The sequence below is a fragment of the Panthera tigris genome, chromosome B3 (assembly GCF_018350195.1).
Source record: "Panthera tigris isolate Pti1 chromosome B3, P.tigris_Pti1_mat1.1, whole genome shotgun sequence".
Lineage (NCBI taxonomy): Eukaryota > Metazoa > Chordata > Mammalia > Carnivora > Felidae > Panthera > Panthera tigris.
Window position 1 is genome coordinate 48,285,899 of NC_056665.1, and position 14,338 is coordinate 48,300,236.

At 36.6% G+C, this 14,338-nt stretch overlaps 1 protein-coding gene and 1 pseudogene across 3 annotated transcripts in view; both read left to right on the plus strand.

Moving 5' to 3' along the window:
- Positions 1-14,338, plus strand: part of RFX7 (regulatory factor X7) — a 133,622-nt gene that overhangs the window by 3,263 nt on the left and 116,021 nt on the right. The window lies entirely within an intron of this gene.
- On the plus strand, positions 9,350-14,131 carry LOC107179604 (annotated as a pseudogene).

Consider the following 14,338-nt stretch of genomic DNA (forward strand, 5'->3'; position numbering starts at 1 on the left):
ACAGTTTCTAAATTATTGAACTTGCAGATCACAAACAAGTCCGTACTTGCCTTCCTATTCAACAAATATACATATAATATGTGAGGCAGGTCCTTAGTTGGACAATGAGTTATTTATTATTTCAGTTCATAATTATTCTGTTAAACTAAAATGCTGTTTGATGAAAGTATGTCCATTGTAATTTTAAGCATTAAATGAGACTTTGAAAAAAAAGGTTAAGTGTTCAAAGTTGAAATCATGGTACCTGATGAGATCAGAAATTATTTCATAAGAATTGGAAATAAAATTCTAAAAAAATGTTAATAAGGTAGTTCTAGAAAATGAAGATACTGCCAACTTGATAGTGTTGTAATATTTGTTGATATATTTAAGAGTATCATCCACTTAAGTCCCAAGTTTATAAGCTGGCACTTCTTGACCTTCCTCATTCCCACTCGATAGACAAAGGTCCAAATCACTTACTACTTTGAGAGGAGAGGTATTTACAGAGATGTGTATTATTACTGAATATGCTGTGAAAATGTTATTTTCTAAATAATAGGATTCTAATATAAACTTTGCATTAAAAAAATGAAACTAGTAACCTGTGTTTTTTTCCTAAATAAAAATCTGTTCTGGCAACCTAAAACAGCCACAGCTAACCTCACTGCAAACTGCTTGAAATTAACATTGCACCCCTGTTTGGATACCTAAAAAAAAACAAAAAAAAAACCCAAAGCAAGTTTTTCATTCCTCTTGTCTCCCCAATATCTTCGTAGTTTAAAGAAGAAAAAAAGAGAATTTGTGTTTAGTTAAAAATACCCCCCCCCCACACACACACTGCTTTAGTTTCCATTTTAAAACAGTTTTACTTGAAGCCCTGATAGAATAAAATTCTTGTGAAAAAAATAGGATAGAAAAAAATTACATTTGATATCTCTTCTGCCTGTTTGTCATTAGTTAGGAGAATAATCATACCTACATGGGTGTGAGTGATTAACATTTGCAATTTGGCTGTAACATAAACAGCAAACCTTTATCTAGAAATTTGAAAGAAATCCCGATGTTTTACTGTAGAGAATGTTCTAATACTGTATTTACTCAAGAAACAAATTCAGGGATTTTTGAAAGAATTAGTTATCAGTTGTTTATAAGCCTGTTTATAACCCTTTATTTATTTATTTGTAAGACCTTGCAAACCATTTGTTAAACAGTCCTTAAGATGTGTCATTGTCCTACCTACTTCTTGGAAACAGACAAATTAAATGACAGGAAAGATAGGATTCCTCTCATTAATTATCACACCTTGGAAGCAGTGTTGGTGCCAGAGTTTCTTGTCTTTATTCAGTCCGGTAAGTCATACAGACTTCGGAATCTCATGCATTTTAGACTTAAAATTATAATCAAAGTGAAATTATGTATGTGGACCTTTTGGATGTTTTCTAAATTCAATTTAAACCCAAATTAGACAGTTTTGTTTTACTTTTTTATATATTAGTTACAGAGAGCAAAGTATGATGATCCACAAGGTTTACATGGTAAAGCCATATTAGACCTGATTTCTGTCCCATGTACTAGAACTCAGCAGTTCCATTTTGTCCTTGGTTCTGGGTCAGGGCATTTATGAGCTCTGTCTGAGAATAGTTGTTGTTCCTTCAACTGCAGTGGGAAACATTTACTATAAAGCTTATAACTTTAGAGTTTACTGTAACCTTAAGTCCTTGATCTTCATTTTGCTTTAAAATTAGAGACTGACTAGTACATTACCTGGCTTTCATATAGTATTGAATAGTTGGTTGAACATGGGGCTTGTCCTGTATTGAGACTAGCTGTGATGGTTGCATCCCAACAGTTTGTGACTTCAGAAAGAAGGCAGTTCCTTGTTCTCTGTGATTTGAAACTGATAAAATTGTTTTCCCTATTGACCAGGAAGGCAAGTAAAGCAGTTTCAAGCCCCTGGCCTAATGTTTAGCTCTTAGGTAATGGGTGTGTGTGTGTGTGTGTGTGTGTGTGTGTGTGTGTGTGTGTATAATTTACCAATTCGATCTCCCTACGGGGATGTGTCTTGAATGTTATGTGCAAAACTGATTTGGTTTCTGCCTCACTATTAGTTTTGGTATTATTGGGGAAAATGAGCTTCACCGTGGTAGAAAAGACAGAAGTATTTTATGTTATGAATGATAATGCTTTGAGTAAAAACTTGTGTCAGATCACTTTTTATATTAGAAAGACAATTGTTGCACACAAAAATTGTACAAATGAAAATAATTAAAATGAGCATTGTCATTTACTGAAATTTGAACACTGAGCAAGAACAGTGTGTAAGTACTCACCTGACTGAGTACCTGCTATATACAACATACTATGCTAGAGACTGGCATTTGAGGAATGTGCCTTCACTTGTAATGTTAACCTAAGCAAAAAAGTGCAATAAAATGTCTCTTTTATTTAGTTAGGGAACCAGGGAAAGAGGTGACAAGTGCCAAAGTGTTGATTGTGAGAAAAGTAGACCTTCATTTCCTTGTCTGTAAAATGAAAGGTTTATACTAGATGACCTTGCAAGTTCCTTTAGCTTAACTTTCTATGACTGTGTTACTAAATTAATATTGACAGGAATAATAAAACATACCATAAGCACAGTGAAAGACTAACAGAATTAACTAATCATAGGCAATCAACAGAACATTTTCAATGGACGAATTGTTAGGATTTGTCAGTGTTTCTTGGGTGTTAGCCCAGGACTATCTGAAGGTGTTATTCACTTTTTGTTACCTTATGCAAGAGTTCTGTTATGTGAGATTCTGTCTGCAAATATTTATTGAGCATGTATTACATTTAAAGTATTCTAAGAGCCGTTGTTGATTGTGCAGAAATATGTAAGTCTGTGCAGTAATCCCTGTTGTTGGGGAGTTTACTAATTGAGAGATTGCACTATGGGGACTATTTGTGTGCTCATTTTGTTTTGCTTATAATTATAAAGAAGTGCTCAGTACTTAAAAGCACCTCACATAGGAACTTTTTCCTGTAGTAATAGTGTAACATTTTAAGGCAGTAGTGGTTTGGTTATGTAGATAAGAAAGGTGTGTTTTCAGAATTATTTAGTATAGGGTGGAGCTTCACTACTTCTCCTCTTCACCTAACATAGACTTTTTTATGTTTATTTATTTATTTTGAGAGAGAGACAGTGCAAGTGGGGCAGGGGCAGAGAGAGAGGGAGAGAGAGAATCCCAAGCAGGCTTCACGCTCTCAGTGCAGAGCCCGATACAGGTCTCGATCTTAAAAAGCTTAAGATCATGACCTGAGCCGAGATCAAGAATCAGAGGTTCAACCAACTGAGCCACCCAGGCACCCCTAGGGTAGACTTTTTAATGTGTTATTGTGACAGTGTTCTTTATAAGTGTAAAGAACAAGACAGTAAGATGGTTACTCCATATCTCTGCCCAAACTAAACCAGTGCCTCTTTTTCCATCAGCCTGTGTGTATTTACTTGCTTTCTCTTCTGCTTTATTGAGGATTCTAAGACTTCAGGTTAAAGATGAACAGCATCGACCAAAAGGAGGAAGGATCTTCCTGTCCTGGGCAAGTTAATAAATAAGGAACAATAAGCTCTGAGGCCTTAATGCACTGTGCGCTGGCTATGAGATTAATAAGAGAGTTAACACTTAACCTTAACCCATGTGAATAAAAACTTTAAAACATTTAATTTTTCTTTCTTGAGACATTTACTTTTTTCTGATAGTGGGCTCTAATACCTCCTATTTATAAGAGGAAATAGAAGACAACGAGGTTTGGTTAATTATGCATAATACCATTTTCAGACATCTATTACAATAGCTTCTCTATATATTATGAAAAGTTGTGTGGGAGGTGAGGTTTTATATTCCTCATATCTTAAAACAAACTGAAAACATGAAGATATTACTTGCTCTTTGAGTCTCTGGTTTCTGAATTCATAGAGCGAGAGGTCAGAGTGACAGATTCCAATCTGTTATGTCTTGGAATTTTGGAAGGCAAGAGTCCATATGGTGTGAAATACCATCTCTTCCAAATAGCTTTGTCTTAAAAAAAAAAAAAAAAAAAAAAAAAAAAATTTTTTTTTTTTTTTTTTTTTTTTTTTCTTACCTGAACCCATTCATAGTCTGAGCTTGGATAGCAAGGGTTCAGATAGCAAAGGATACCTTTACACTAATTCCAACACAGGATTAACAAATTGATTTGAATTTACATGCTAAATCTGATTGATTACTGATACCTACCAAGAGCATGGGGATCAATGTGAACTATTGGTTATCTTGGAGGGGGAGGGTATGAGTCTCTAGGGCTGTGGTGTTGGAATTTATGAGGCCTCATTTTAAGATACAAACCAAGCATCGAGAGCACTTGGGTTTGTGTTTTTCTTTCTGTACTTGTATTCTTTTTATTTTTCTGTGGCTTTTCTACTTTGATCACCTTGTACTGTCAAGTAGCTACAAGATGAGAACAGGGGATTACTCTGTTAAGTGGTGACTGCAGTTTGCACTAACCCTTTTTCTTTGCTTTTATTATCGTGTTTCTCTTTGTATGCCTGTGCTGGTCTCTTTACCTGCTACTTTAAAAACCTTTCTTTTTTCTTCTGATACAAGGGTCTACTAACTTTAAGGTTCGATTCATGTCTATTGTTTCCATGAAATTTTTCTCAACTCTCGGGGAACAATGATCTCAGTTGTGTGAATTAACTTTTTTCAGTGATTTAGACTGGCCTTACCTGAGATGATCCCAATGTAGTGAATTTTTACTGAATTTAAATGAAACATTCTCATTTTCTAGTACGTAAGGTTCATAGGAATTCAGAGACTGAATATATACCTAAAACAAAGCAGTCACTGCATAATAAATAATTTATGACAGTAAAATATTTATATGGGGTAGCCAAGTACTTACCATTGTTTTTGCAGTATATATGGAATTTTAAAAATTTAATTGGATAAGAGTGTCACTTCATTGACCTCTTGCTTGAAGTAAAGTTGGTGCTTCTGGGAATCTGGGAAATCTATTTGAACAAGATGCTTCAGTTAATTTAAGTGAATCACTTCACTAATTTGATTGCAGTTATTAGATCTATTAATTGCATATGTATGTAAGCAGTCTATGATCTAAAATGTTACTGTGATATTATTAAATACATGATTCCTTTTTCTGAAGCAGGAGATATTAACAACCAGTGTTTGGCCAAATTCTGTACATACAAGTTTTCAGAGAAGTGAGAAGGTCAAAAACTAGTCTTGAATTTACAGAATCAGGTGGTTAAGGAAAACTGAATACAGTATACCTTTATTTTAATGTATATTATATATAGTCAGGAGGATTAAAAAGTAACAAGACACTACTCCTCATTTAAAACATTCACCCCTTTGTGGTAGTTGCATGCGTCATTAATTGAATTTAACAAAAGTAAGATTTTGTTAAATGCAGCGATGGTGTGCTATAATCAATTAAATTAAAAAATAGAGAGTTAGATTCAGAGGGATTCAGTAAGATATAATACTCTTATTGGCAAAATTCAGGATGGTGACCATAACCATCTGATGGTGACCTTAAAAATCAAGGGATGGACTATTGATCCAAATACAACTTAATATCCCACTAGCAGGAATTAGAGTCACAGTTGTTGATGGCAGTAAACCTTACCAGTAATGAGAATAATTAGGGGAAGATAGCTTAGGTCAAAATTTGCTTACCTGGGGAGTGGGGTTTCCACCAATCACAGTTCTCTCATCTAAATTTTAATGTGCAAAGGTAGAAGAAAAAAATAAAGTAATAATAGAGAAGGAAAGGATGGGCGTGTTGAGAACTGGGGCAGAGGACCAGGAAATGCTCTGTTAGTACCCTGAGTTGACTCTCTTTGAATAATGGCCACTTCGTGAAGAGGATCAGAATACAACTATATGTGGGATCCTCTGTATACCTCACTTAGCTCGTATTTTGGATCCTGTGTCTTAGCATCTGTATCTGTGTACTTTTCCATTATCAGATGAAATTTGTTTTCCCCTTTGGATTCATCCCTTTTCATATATTTAGGGAATTTGTTCTAATACATACCCTTTCTGTCAGCATCATCAAACTGTTCTTTTCCACAGGCTGCTTTTCCTGTGACTTTATACATGCTTATGACTTCCTTAAAGCAGCAGCAAACAACCTTGGAGAAAAGTTTTTGCAGTAAAACAAAGAGTTGATCTTTCAGTGACCTAAAGAGCTCATTCATAGTCTAAGAAAAAAAGTCATTAGGTAAGTGAATGAAGAATGCAAATACTCATTTTATAAGAATAATAATATAAACAGTTAATAGTGCAAAAATCCTTAATAATAAAAAATAAAGCAGAAAAATGCAGTTTTTTTTGACCACTAAGAAAAGATTTAAGAAACGTGGTAACCATTGCTAGCTAGTCTCATCCCTGGTTTTACTATTTTCCTTACTCCTTTCCCTCCCCTTCAGTCCCTCATTTATAATCCTGTTGTTTGATTTGTAAGCCCACTTATATATTTGGAGGAATAAGTGAACATACATTTTAAAACTGTTAACTGTTTTGCACTTAGATGGTGGAACAAATGTATGCTTCCCCCCCCCGCCTTTATATATTCTTGAAAATTTCTTGAATGAGCAAGTATAATTTTTGATTTAGAAAAATACCCAAACAAGTAAAATAATGCTTTTTGTCTACCCTGCTGCTCTTCCCTTTGGTTGCCGTCTGTCCATCAGCTCACCACCCTCACTCCATTAGATCTTCTCTCTGCTCTTGTCCTTTTTGACTCTTGCAGTCTGGCTTCCTGTTCTTCTTGCCAACTCAGTGGCCTTTGTTTTCAGTCTTTATCTTTTATCGTGTCTTCAGCTCTAGTTTTTAATATGATTCCTTTGTAGTTTGGGAATTATCATTCATTCCTTTTTGAGAGCTGCCTTTGTGTCAGCTACTCTGCCAGGCATTGGGGATTCCATGGACAAAGATGCAAGATCTTTGTTTTCATGGACCTTACTTCTGACTAACATTTTAGTTTTCCTGCTTCTTTCCTCTAGATGCCCTTTAATGGTGAATATCCAGGCACTTATTTCTCAACCATCCATTTTTTTCTCTGTTCACTTGTTTGATAAAGTCACAAATAGATGGACTGATCAGACAACTCTAATCACATCTACTGATTCATTTGCTAGAGTACAGGTAGCTAGCAACCACTGTTTTTGTAAACTTGGCATTTTCACAGTAATCTTCTGTGCCATAGTGTTTGCTACCTCAGTTTGCTTTCATTTCTAACTATTTTACCTCTTTGGGTAGTAGATGCCACCTGTTCTTCATTCTGTCAGGCTAGTAATATTGGTTTCATATTTTTCTCTCTTATCGTTATGCCCAATATTTTAAGATTGCCAAGTTCACAGGGTCACTTAACATTTCTCCCTATCTTCTACTCCCTAGATTTCCACTGCCAGGGCCACAGTCCAGTGCTTTACCATCTCATTCCTGGATTGTTACAATGGCACCATAGTTGCCTCTGCCTCTGGCCTTTCCCCTCTCTGAACTATGCTATATATTGCTGCCAAAATAAGTCTTCAAAAATATCCTTTTCTGTGTAGTCTCCTTCTAATAACCTATAATAATTTCATGTTGCCCACCATATCATACCAAAAATTGCTGTCAGGTTCAAAGGCCTGTATAATTTGGCCCCATGCAGTCAGTCCAGCCTGATTTCTTTCTGCTCTTCGGCGTTGAACTTCTGTCCGGCTAGCACTTCAGTGTCTGCCTTATATTTTGTGGTCCTCCTTTTATTCCTGCTTTGTATCTTTTCTGGAATCTCTACTTGCCTGTATCCAAATCCTACTTAATCACATTTTGACCATTTTTAAAGTCATAACTCAAATCATCATACTAGCTCAAATCATCATACAATAAAACATTCTTTAGCTACTCTAGTCCATGTTGACCTTTTCTTGACCTCACACTGTATATTGATGTTTGTACAATTAAGCATGTAATCACTTTAATTTTTGTCCTGTGATGTTTAATCAACAGCAAGTTCTTTGAAGCTAGGGGCAACACCTTTTGCATCTATTTCTCATTCAGCAGTAGGTACTAGTGAATACTATTTTTGTCTACTACATTCTTAGAGGCACTTGATTTTTTTCTACATATTAATGTTTCTGTATTTTACACATTTGATGTGGTAATTTTCTGCTCAAATAAGTTATTAAACTCAAGCTGCATTTTACACAATTGAGGACTTAGAGCAATAGATTTTTTTTTTAATTTGCATTGGTGAAACTGAAGTAATCTTTTATTTAGTGTTTCAGTACTACTAATCAAATATTTTTCAGTATATGTCTAAATTAAAAAATAATATACCTCCCAAGTAAGAGCCATTGTGTCCTTCATTTTAAAAATACTGAGCAGGGGCGACTAGGTGGCTCAGTTGGTTAAGCATCTGACTCTTGATTTTGGCTCAGGTCACGATCTCCCGGTTTGTGGAATTACTCCGCTGACAGCACAGAGCCTGCTTGGGATCCTTTCCCCCTCTGCCCCTTTCCCACTCATTTTCCTGCTCTCTTTCTCTCTCTCAATAAATAAACTTTTAAAAAAATTTTAAAATACTGAGCAAATGACTACTACATAGTTTAGTAATCTTTTATGAGTATACAGTAGTATTTTAGTTAGGGTTTTGTGGGCTAATCAGCTACTTGTGTTCCAGCCTCGTTCCTAACAGGTGAAGTTGGAATTTTGAAGAACCCCTTAACATTAACCTGGAGATAACTTCTTGAAAGTTGGGTTCTAGTGGAGGATTTAACCCACTTACCTCTGGAGCCAAGACCCAAAGCTAGGGTAACTTGTTGAGTCATGGCCACAGCCTGAAGAGGGCAAATGAACCCTATGAGTTAGGGCAAATAACTGAGGAAGATGGATTTATTGGGGAAGTAGCGAGGGAATAACTAAAATAGGAGAGCAATTCTGAGGGCCCAAAGTGTTTCACATTTATAAAACAGGTTATAGTCTATTGGACCTTTCTATTTATCTGACGTCAGAGACTTTTTGGTTTTTTTTTTTAGTCTGATACTCTTTATTTCAGAGAGGTACAACAACTAGTTTATCTTTGAAAGACCCTTTCAGAGGCAACTGGCTCACTCAGTCATTAGGCTTCCCAACTTTGGCTTAGGTCATGATCTTGCAGTTCATGGGTTCGAGCCCCATGTTCGGCTCTGTGCTGACAACTCACAGCCTGGATCCTGCTTTGGATTCTGTGTCTCCCTCTCTCTCTGCCCCTCCCCTGCTCACTCTCTGTCTCTCTCTCTGTCTCTCTCTCTCTCTCAAAAATAAATAAACATTTAAAAAATAAGGTACACTTTTAGCTTTAAAATTGTATTTATATGAGGCTACTTGGTTTGTTAGAGCAACCGTTCTTTATATTAGCATCATACTAGTATCACCTTGGAACATGTTAGAAATGTAAATTTTGGGGCTGCTCCCTCAGATTTACAGGAATAGAAACTCTGGGGGTGTAACCAGCAACTTTTGTTTTATTAGCCCTTCAGATGATTCTAATACAGAAGTTTGAGAATCACTTGCTTAGAGGATATATCTTCTAATAAACAGTAGTAAGCCAGAGTCCTCTGTGGCAAAATTTTAATCTTTCAAACTTTGAGTACCCCAAGTAGAGTTAATAACTCCTTTAATTTTTCATAGTATTTGAGTGTAATTGTTATAATATTATTTACACTGTGTTGCCAAAAAAGTCCACTAAACTGATTCTTTAATCTCAGCAATTGTATATTAAATGAATTGGTGGATGACTCCATGAATAAACATTAAAAATAGATAGTGCATGGTCATCATTGCACTCTGCCTGGTCAACAATGAAAAGACAGACAGACATACAAAATAGCAGAGATCACATGTATAACCCAGGGCCAGCAAGCTCTTACTTTGAAGGGCCAGATGGTAAATATTTTTGGCTTTGTAGGACATAGGGTTTCTGTTGCAACTACTTTACTCTGCATTGTTATCAGGAAAGTAGCTACAGACAATACATATGCAAGTATATAAATGAATGAATGGCTAGATTTGTTCCATTGCTGGCAGGATTTGGCCCTTGGGCAGCAGTTTGTGGACCTCTGTATCCCAAACTGCAATAGTGGTTCTCAGTCTTCACTCTCTTTTATTGACTAACGATGGATGATAGTCACCTGCTTATTATTGTCTTATAATTCTCTCTTAGGTAAACCCAGGATTATGTGTAAAGCATATTAAAATGCAAATAAGTAAGAGTTATATTCCAGAGATAGTCCTACCTTAGCTCTTATAAAGTATATTGACTTAACGTTTTTGGTATGACACATAAAGAGCTGGAAGTCCTCACTTCTGTCAACACAAGAAGAAAAAAAGCTGAACAAACAGAATCAGCAGCTCTTCTTAGATGCGTCAGAGAATTGAGGCAAATTCAGGGCAAACTGCTGCTTGCAAAACTGGAGACTGGCAGATAGAGAATCAAAGCTGATGGGTGGCAGTAGCCCAGGAGTAGGAGCCCCACAACTGAAGCCACTATAGGTAGGAACACTTTAAACTTAACTGATGGATTAAATGCTAGAGGCTCTGGGTGGCCTAGCTTGGGTGTTGAAAACAGAGGAGCCCCAGTGTTAGACTGGTATCCCCATACTTTCCAGGAGACCTACCAGGTTCTCCCTGTGAGGATCAGAGAAAAATCTTTTACTGCTTGCATAGTGAGGGAGGGCTTCAGTGGGTGGGGAGTTTATAGGAAGGGTCAGGGAAGGAGGAGGAGAAAAGTAGTCATTTTGAAATATACCCAGAGCTCTCTATTATTTTTAACAGGCCTGTTTCAAGGGAAAATATTTTACTAGAGCCTAACTAACAGGGGCTTTACCAAAGCTTTCTTGACCCGGGGAAAGGGAAGTATCCAACATAGGCTCACTAAAATACTGAGACCTAATTATAGGACAATAGAATGCCTCTCTCCAGCTTTACCACCATGTCAGTAGGGCTCCTGTATAATAACAGGATTGCATCTAAAACAAGAGTAAGCCTCACACCTTTTTTAAAGAGTCTTTAGGGATTCCCAAAGAGAACATGGGAGACAAAAGCAAGGACATTAGAAAAAATTTTAGCTTTAGACACCACACCTACAGCAAACAGTTAAACAGCCCAAATCCTAGTAGATAAATACAAAACTTTACTCTAAAGGCCTGTTGACTAGAGTTGCTTCCAACAGTATATCTGGCTTTCAAGAAAAGATTACAAGGCATGCTCAAAGGCAAAAATAAACACAAACATAAAAACAAAAAAGAAACAAAAACAAACAAAAACAACCCACAATCTGAAGGGGTAAACCAGTTTCAGATATGACACAGATTTGGGGATTATTATCCTATGGATTTAAAATTATGATTAATATGCTAAGTGCTCTAATGGAAAAAGTAGACATCATGCAAGAATGGATAAGTAATGTGAGCACAAAGATGGAAACTCTAAGAAATAATCCAAAGGAAATGCCAGAAATCAAAAACACTGTAACAAATGAAGAATGCCTTCATTGGGCCTATACAGTAGACTGGCCATAACTGAGGAAAGAATCAGTGAACATGAAGATACATCGATAGAAACTCCCACAACTAAAATGCACCGAGAAAAGAAGTGAAAAAGATGGAACAGAGTATCCAAGAACTGTGGGACAATTACAAAAGGTGTATCATAAGCACAATTGGGATATCAGAAGGAGAAGAGAGAAAGAAACCAGAAGTGTTTGAAGTATAATGGGTGAGAATTTTCCAAAAATTAAAGACCCTAAACTACAGATCCAGGAAGCTCAGAGATACTAAGCAGAATAAACAACAAAAATCTATCCCTAGGTACATTGCATTCAGTCTGCAGAAAATTAAAGACAAAGATAAAATCTTGAAAGAAGCCAGAGAGAAATAACCACCTTACTTATAGAGGAACAAGGATAAGAATTTTATCAGACTTCTCTTCAGAAATCAAGCAAGCAAGGAGAGAGTAAAGTATTTAGAGTTAAAAGAAGAAAACCACCAACTTTGTATCTGGTGAATTCTGTGTCTGTATCCTTCAGAAGTAAAGGAGAAATAAGATCTTTTTCAGACAAACCAAAATTGAGGGAATATGTAACTAGTAGACCTGCTTTGCAAGAGATGTTACAAGTTCTTCAAAGGAAGAGAAAATGATATAGGTCAAAGATTTAGATCTACATAAAGGAGTGAAAAGGAATAAATGAAGATAGAAGCTTTCATTTTTCTTACATTTAATCGATCTAACAGATAATAGTTTGTTCAAAATAATGTATTTGGTGATTATACCTTATGAATAAATGAATGACAACAATGTCATAAGGAACAGGAGAGAGGAATTGGGAATAGTTTTAGAAAGTACTTGTAGTAACTAAAGTGGTATAGTGTTTTCAAAGTGTACTTGGATTAGTCATAAAAGTATATTGCAAACCACTAAAAAGATTTTGAAAGGAAGTGTAATTGACATGCCAAAAGAGTAAAGAAAATAGAATCATATAAGGTGTTCACATAAAACCAGAGAAGTCAGAAATAGAGAAGACAAAAAAATAAAAAACAAAGAAAAAGAGCAATGAATAGTAAATCATTAAAATATGGTACATATTAATCCAACTGTATCAATAATCACTTCAACTGTGCATGTTCAAAATACACCAGTTAAAAGAGACTGTTACAGTAGATTAAAAAACCAGAACAACTGCCTTTCTGTGCTGCCCAGAGAGGGGTCCAACCAGTGTTCTGGGTTCCCCTCATAACTTTAAAAAAAGCTTCCATGATGTCCAGAGCCCTTGATAGTCTGCAAATGAAGGAGGAAGATGCCCTGAAATTCCTTGTAGCAGGAACCCACTTAAGTGGCCCCAACCTTGACTTCCAAATTGAACTTCCAAATTCCAACCTTGACTTACAAATTGAAATTCCTTGTAGCAGGTACCCACTTAAGTGGCACCAACCTTGACTTTCCAAAAGGAAAAATGATGACATCTATATCATAAATCTGAAGAGAACTTGGGAGAAGCTTCTGTAGGCACTCCTGCCATTGTTGCCTTTGAAAACCCCACTGATGTCAGTGCTCTGTCATCCAGGAATACTGGCCAGTTAGCTGTGCTGAAGTTTGCTGCCACCCCTGGAGCCAATTCTGTTGCTGGCCACTTCACTCCTGGAACCTTCACTAGCCAGATCCAGGTATCCTTCTGCAACCAAGACTTCTGGTGGTTATTGATTCCAGGGTTGACCACCAGCCTCTGAGTGAAACGTCTTATGTTAACCTGCCTACCATTGCTCTGTGTGACACAGACTCTCCTCTTTGCTACATGGATATTGTCATCCCTTGCAACAAGAAAGGAACCCACTCACTGTGTCTGGGGTGGTGGACGCTGGCCCCAGAATTTCCATGCGTGCATGGCACCATTTCCTGTGAACACCCATGGGAGGTCATGACTGATTTCTTCTTCTACAGAGATCCTGAAGAGATTGAAAAGGAAGAGCAGGCCACTGCTGAAAATGTTATGACAAAGGAGGAATTTCAGGGTGAATGGACTGCTCCAGCTCCTGAGTTGACTGCTACTCAACCTGAAGTCGCAGACTGGTCTAAAGGTGTGCAGATGCCCTCTGTGCTCCGTTAGCAGTTCCCTACTGAAGACTGGAACACTTGCCCACCACGGAAGACAGGGCTGCAGCTTCCACTGCTCAGGCCACTGAATGTGTGTGAACAACTACTGAGTGGTCTTAAGCTGCTCTTCCACAAAGAAATAAGGTTGATGGAAAATAAAAGGTTTCTAAAAGCTGGGGGAAAAAAAATCAAGACAACCTTATGTTGTTTACAAGTATACCTTTCACTGACTTTGGTACTTTATTATTTAGTAACCAATTACTTGTAACATGCTTCACCAATATGTTGTAACGCTAAATTTGAGAACCTAAAAGTTACATGTAAATGATAAGGTACTTTAAATTATAAAGATCTAAAGGGAAAATGGCCATGTTTTTGTTTAACGTTTTTATTTTAATTCTAGCTCGTTAACATACAATATAATAGTTTCAGATGTAAAATACGTGGTTGAACAATTCCATACATCACCCAGTTCTCATCACAAGTGCGCTCCTTACTCCCCATCACCTGTTTAACCCATCCCCTCACCCACCTCCCCCCTGGTAACCATCAGTTTGTTCTCAAGAGTCCATTTCTTGGTTTGTCTCTCTCTTTCTCTTTTTTAACCTTTGCTCATTTGTTTCTTAAATTCCATATATGAATGAAATCATAGGACATTTGTCTTTCTCTGACTTATTTCACTAGTAAGTGTTATACTCTCTAGC